Raw genomic sequence first — 7600 nt, 5'->3', positions numbered from 1 at the left:
GCTTAATAGCAAGAACACAACCACAAACCCCTATCCAAATGAGAATCAAGACCGGCCAAGAAAACATACACACGCTGAGAATTAACCTTTGTGGTATATTTCTTAATGTCATTGGCACACTCCATAGTGCAATCTTCAATAGCATCGAATTCCTGCCATAATTTTTATAGTTTTCCAAAATAAGGAATAACAGAACCTCCATTTTGGTGGACATAAATTACCTCACAATATAACTGATAACCCTTAGATGCATCTTGGCTGACTGAGTAAGTTTGTTTGGTAGTTTCCCAGATTTCATTGGTCGTAGACAAGCGAAGAAAAATTGACCTGATGTCCCTGGTCATTGCATCAAGGAGCCAAGACTTGACCAAACAGTTCTCGTCCTCCTAAGCTTCATATTCCTCAGAATTTTTGTCTGTTGGAGCAACCTTAGTACCAGACATAAAGCCCCAATATTTTCTACCCCTGATCTTGTTCTGCGCATTCAATGACCACTCAATGTAATTAGTACCATCAAGTCGTTATGGAGTAATTAGTGAGGACATTTCTTTCATATAAAGAGCAGGCACAATACCGGAATCATTATTGGAATTTAATTCGGTCATTATGATATAGAACACAAACAATGAACTAGATCAATAGATTGAAAACAGCGATAAGTAAGAAAGGTAATAAATACAATCTAATATAATTGTATTATATGACCAGAAAAAGAAACCAAACACAAAAAAAGGCTCTGATTCCTATAGTAATGAAGTAGTGGAAAGGAAATCGGAGTTGGCTCTTGATACTATGTCAAAGATGTTTGAATGAATATTTCTGATAATCTTTATTGATATATCAAGGGGGTATATATACAAGAAGTATTCTATGAATACATAAGATCTCCCATTATTATAAGAATGATTATAAGAGATCTATATATCTAGAGAAAGATTACGATACACTTGTTAAGATTACAATATACTTTCTAAGTATACTACGTACTGTAATAAATTGTTACTCCAACACAAACTCGATGTTTGAATAGTACTTGGTGAAAGTTCTCAAAGCATGCATTGTGATCAATGCCAACATTCTAATGACAATTTTATAGGTAAACCATCAACATTAGTATACAAAAGCTTACTATTCGAGGTTATGGATCGGACATGATAACGTAAACAATCACCATATTCAAGTAAATATTAAGATGTATAGACGCACCTACACTATCCTATAACCAAGCTTAACGGGCTTGTTACATTGCATGCCTTGTATTAGTTTCCAAAAGCACTACATCCTTATTGCACGTCTCCTTAGCCAATTCTTTAGTCTAATCCTAAACACATTTGGTTTCACGTTAGTAATCTTTCGTAGTTTTTGTTTAGAGTCTTGATTGATCTCCGTGTTTCTAATTCAAGCGAGTGATTACGACATACAATATCATATGGACTAGGTTTGTAGGCTTGTCCATCTTAGTTTCACGCAGCAAAAGTTATGGTTGCAGCATATGAAAAAGAAGCTAGTACAGAACTAAGCAACGACTAACAATCTAGATGGAAACTCAAGTCACTTATCCACAAAAGCATTGGCCTGATATGCTAAGTGTTCCACATTTTGTAAAAGTACCATTATGACAATCCAAGGTAGACAACAACATACAATTTCAAAAAGTAAAAGGCAATACCAAATGATGACAGAGAAAAAGACGACGTAGTTGTCATAAAATAAAAGAGACAGAAGTTGAGAAGATCGATCAATAGAATTTTTTTCATTTGTTAGATCTTCTCGCATAGTTGCTCTATTACTATGTGGTTGCACTAGTTACGCACATGCACCGTAGTTTTCCTCTATATTGAGAAAAATCACAATAGTAGGTTTTGGTTCGTAAATGTTTGCATTGCATCTATGCATCTTCAGCCTATACACTATTGAAGGGCAAAATTTAAATCAACCCTTGTTGAGTAACTGTAATTTGAGCTTGACACAGGGAGATCGATAAAGATGGCAGCAACACTGCCTTGCTCATTTTACTTGATTGTTTATGGCAGAACATAGTCTAATCTCATTTGAGGAGTTTCTGCCAAATATATAAGTAACAACAATTAAAACTACTATTGCATTTTGAACATCCCTAAAGTCCTTCATCAACATTCCCCTCGGCAAAATTCTTATTGTTAGAAAAAATGGGTTGCAATTGAAAGTCTATAGTGTTGTGAACACATAGGACTTGGAATTGCACAAATCCATTGAGAAATGAATGATAAATTTGATTGTCTCCCAAGTTACCACTGACCAACTCCCAAATGTGTGTTTTATTACTCTTATATTACTGCATTACAGCCTTTCTTACGCATAATGAAAAGACAACTCATAGTTTTTATTGCTTTTTTCAGGTTACAGAGCAATTCAGACCACTTATATATCATAAAAGCTGCATCTTAGCATCAAAATAAGCCTTATTTACCCTTATTATGAAGACCCGAAGCTGCTATGAAAAAGTGCTGAAAAAGTAAAAGGTCAAGGACTCAAAATCAGAGAGCTGAAAGTCAAGTCCTTAACTCAGAAGACCAGAGATAGATTTCCTTGACACAAAAGAAGGCTTTCACTAAAACCTATATTGCTCAAGAAGAAATCAAAAAGCAAAAGCATAAAGCAAATGGTGAGGCGTCTCAAATGTAATAGGAGAGGGCAAATCAGTTTTTTGTAAAAGCAGGGGTATAAGAACCAAAAGTTAGGGAGAGAGAATGCACCTAGACTTATTCTAGTATCATGTAAGATTTATTTTCTAGTCATTGACTTTTTGTTCTTCATTTTCAATCAAGTTGTTTAATTACTTTTTGTTCTTCATTTTCAATCAAGTTGTTTACTTTTTGTTCTTCATTCAATCGCAGTCATTTCTTTCTTTATTGCTCTTTCTTTCAATCAATCAATCATTTCATTTCTTTCAAGTTTGTGTTTCCAACAATTTAAACAACTTAGTATTTACAAACTTATTCAATACAATAGAGTTAACCAATACAAGTTCTAAAACCAAAGAAATCTACCTTCCTTTCTTCTAAAACTCCCAACCATTCAAGCTCCAAACAATTTATGGTGAACCTCACTTCAAAACACTTTGAAACTCCCACTTACACAACTTCACCCACTTGAGATGAAATGGTTGAGAAATAGGTGTGAAAAACACTTAGTCCTACATGGGAAGAAGATTAAAGAGTTGTTGAGTTTATAAAGCCTAATTGAGGTTACTTGGGTTGGGCCCCAAGGGGTACCACTAATTTTCCGTGGAGATGGAATGCAAGCAAGCTCAACAAGAAACACATGCGCGCGTCACCGTCTGATTGGGTTGGGTTGGGACTTGGGCATGGCTAGGTGTGTGTAGTGTATATTCTTTTTGGACAACCAATTTCTTAACAAGACCTAATCCGTTTGGGCTCATAAGGCTTAACAGTTTCACTTGAAACAATAAAGAGAGAAAAACTTTTCTGAAATAGTATAACAATTCGAAATGTTGCATTATGCCGAAAAAGTGCGACATTTGGAAAGAGGCAACGGTTCAAAACGTCACTTTATGCCGAAAATGTACGTCCTTTCGAAAAGTCATTGTGTTATTACGAAAAGACACTGTGTTGGTTCGAACATTCACGGTTTATATCGACAATTTTAAGAATGTCACAAATTTGTTCCATCGTTAAGTCTTTAACGACCAAACTAAATTGAGATCCATGCTCCACTATAGATTTTATTCCTTTTTTTCCGGGCACATGATTTTCTTTGTCCTCTCTTCGAATATCTTCACAAATTCTCATAATCACATCCACCCCAACTCAATTTTGGAGTACTACGTACAGAGATGTCAAACATAACAATCATGTTAAATATTTAAAGAAATAAGAAGGAGAGAGAAGAGAGAATAAATAAACTCGTAACTTTGTGTGTTGATTATGTTATTTTATTATTAATCTGGTTTCGAAATCCAATTGTTAATTTTATGTACTTGTTTTTTTGCGTGGGGAACTTATATTTTCAGTGATTTTTTTCTCAGTTTGGTGAGAAATCAGTCTATTGTGCTAATTAATCGATCTATTTGGTTGGTGATTAAATCGGGTCGGTGAGAAAAATTGAGCTTGGGAAATTTTCAACCATGCCTCAATGTACATGTTCATATGACTTATATCTTTATTGAAATGGAGAATTCTATCCTTATTGTTATTCCTTCTCCTAAAGATATTTGGTTAGTTGCCAAGAACAAAACTAGGTGCCCTCAAAGCACCTGCCCCAAATGGCTTTCAAGGTGTCTTCTATTACAAACGTTGGGACATTCTCAGTTTTATATTATTGTGGAATATATGCGTTCAAAATTTCTTTAGATTTGGGGAACTTCATCCCAAATATAATGAAACCTTCATTTCTCTCTTTCCAAATAAAAATATCATCTCCTGATTATATTTCAAAGTTTACACCTATCAGCTTATGCAATTTCACTAACAATATTATTTTAAAAAAAATCATCTGCATAAAATCATTTTTCCCACTTGCATAGAGGGGATAAACATTGGACATAATGTTTGGTTTAGCAAGTGAGGTGTTCTACAATATGAAGAGAATATACAAGCATAAACAAGGTTGGATGGCTCTAAAAATGGATATGGTCTAGAGTGAAGTCGACTTTTTTTAGTGTTATTTTTGAAAAACTAGGTTTCAGTAGAAAATGGATTTATTTAATAAATAAGTGTTTGTCTTTTGTGTCTTTTAGAATTTTTCTTAATAGTGTTCATCTTAATCATATTTGTCTTGAAAGAGGTTGGAGCTAGACAGGGAGATCCCCTATCTCTATATCTCTTCATTAATGTTTCTGAAGCCGTGTCTAGAATGATTGGTAAAGCTTAGAGGAGTGGTGACATCCATGGTATTAAATTCAAAAGGAATACACTTTAAGAAAATTCTAGATGATTATTGTGAGGCTTCGGGCAATGAAATAAACTCTGGCCAATCAAGTATTTTTTGTAGCAAAAATGTTCATGGTTGAACAAAAAAATATCAGTTTTTCTAGCTTGACCCCCATCCAATATCACACCACATCCAAGTCAACCATGCTTGACTGTTATCTTTTTGGTCAATGCATATAAAAAGACTTCATTGCCCTTTATCCTTTTAATAGTTTTCTAGTTTTACCACTCACCCCAAAAAAAAAAAAAAAAACTAAACTTAGGCCAATTGGCTTTATCCCCCCAGTTATTTCATCTAGAGGTTTACCTCCCCAGAACTTAGGCCAATCCCCCCACCCAGTTCTTTCATCTAGAAGTTTACCCCCCAAGACCACAACACATCCAAGTCAACTGAGTTTGACCTTGATGTTTTTTGTCAAGACAAATGAAAAGACTCTAATGCCCTTTTCTAGGTATAATTACATAAATATCCTGTGACTTTGGCAAATACAAAATTAGAATTCAAATCATCTAGGACACATGTCATGATCTTGTGAACTCTATCTGACGGCTACCACCAATCCTTATCAAATGACATCCACACCCTTAACATTATGAAACTACATAATTACCCTCATGGTTGTTAAAAGTTACATGTATGCTAGGAGAAAACCAACCGTGAAAGGGCAATGAAGTCTTTTTATGTGGTAGTGGTGCATGACTTGGAGAAGATAATGCTACAATGATGGTAGTGGTGTAATTTTATAATGTTAAGGGTGTGGATGTCATTTGATAAGGATTGGTGGTAGCCGTTGGATAGAGTTCACAAGATCATGACATGTGTCCTAGATGATTTGAATTCCAATTTTGTCTTCGCCCAAGTCACAGGGTATTTATGTAATTATACCTAGAAAAAGGGCATTAGAGTTTTTTCATTTGTCTTTACCAAAAACATTACGGTCAAACTCAGCTGACTTGGATGTGTTGTGCTCTTGGGGGGGTGGGGGTAGAGCTAATTGGCCTAAGTTATGGGAGGTAAACCTCTAGATAAAAGAACTGGGGGGATAAAGCTAATTGGCTTAAGTTCCTGAGGGAGGGGGTAAAGCTAGAAAACTATTAAAAGGGCAAATGGCAATGAAGTCTCTTTACATGCATTGACCAAAAAGATAACAGTCAAGCATGGTTGACTTGGATGTGGTGTGATCTTGGGGGAGGGGGTAAACCTCTAGATGAAAGAATATACTTAGAAGATTTTGGAATATGAGAGAATTTCATCAGAAAGATAAATATCTTGTTTCACATTGATTTAAATTTGGGAATATTTTTAGAGATATCTGGAACATATTATAAGAGATTTTTTTTAGCAAATTTCTTCGTTTTCTAGTTTTAGTGTTTCCAAAATGAGTCAGTTTATATCTTTATATTAGTTATGAAGTTATATCCGTAAAGTGTATTTCAAAATGGGGAAACATGTGTCAATTTCGTGTTGACTCAAAGAAAAAGTAGCGAAAACGTTGAAAAAAATATATATTTTGAGTCTTAGAGCATCATCAACGCACTGCTAAAAACCATTTCTAATATGACAGATAGAATTTTTTTTGGCAATTTCGTTCACCAATGTGCTGCCAAACACCCGTTTTAATATTAGCAATTGTTAAATTCTCGACCAAAATACTCAAAAATTTAGCAGCCACTCGCACGGGACAACTTTACCCGTTCAGATGTTGGACGGGTCAAGTTTTGCCGTCCAGAATGTTTTCATTTTTTTAATTAAAAAATTAAAACGGCTCGATTTTGTACCGTTGGGCCCACGATGTTGGATGGGTCAAGTTTTGCTGTCCATAACTTTTTCAGTTTTTTTTAATAGAAAATTAAAATGTGAAGGGGCAAGTCGTGCTCAGATTTGCTTTGACCGTAGCGCCCCTACGCCCTTACCTGAAAAAGAATATTTTTTTTTTGTTTTTTTCTGAAACAAGTCTATTAGAAGTTGAGCGCGCCTCGCACCCGAGTTGACCTTGCCATAAGCGCACCCACGCTCTTGCCTATAAATTTATTTTGACTGGGACGGGACAACTTTTACCGTTTAAATAAAATTTAAATTGGAACGAGACAAATATTCCCGTCCGAAATATAAACCTTAAATTTTGTGAAAATGCATTAGTACTTGACACGATTATCACAATTTTGATCGACGAAAAAAGTTGATGTGTCACAATTTATTTTAAGATCACGTTGATGATGCTCTTAGAATTGTAAAACAAATGTATAACTATACTTTCTAGGAAAAATCTAGAGTACGCCAGATTATGGGTACGTACTCATCTGGCCTCCACCAGCAAAAGGTGAGAGTGTATAAGAGCGCATTCTTACTAACTTGGTAATAAAAGAACAAATATTTAAGTGTTTGTGAAGAAGATGCTTGAGGTGTTCCTATCCTATCAAAAAAAAAAGAGAGGTAGAGGTGTCTTGTTAAATCAAATCAAAGAGAAATTTAAAAAAGAACACAAGGAGAGGATATTTTTTTTTTTCAAAATACCAACTCATCATGATGAGAACTCAATAGATATCATGACATATGGTGATATATATCGGTATTTTGTACTTCAGCTGCTTAGCTGCTCGCCTGCTCACTACCAAAGTCCAAAACTAGTGCCAAGCCTGCAAGACCCCACCCACCTGATCATAAATTA

This window comes from Coptis chinensis, chromosome 9, assembly GCF_015680905.1.
Source record: "Coptis chinensis isolate HL-2020 chromosome 9, ASM1568090v1, whole genome shotgun sequence".
NCBI classification, from domain to species: domain Eukaryota; kingdom Viridiplantae; phylum Streptophyta; class Magnoliopsida; order Ranunculales; family Ranunculaceae; genus Coptis; species Coptis chinensis.
This window is presented reverse-complemented; position numbering follows the sequence as displayed.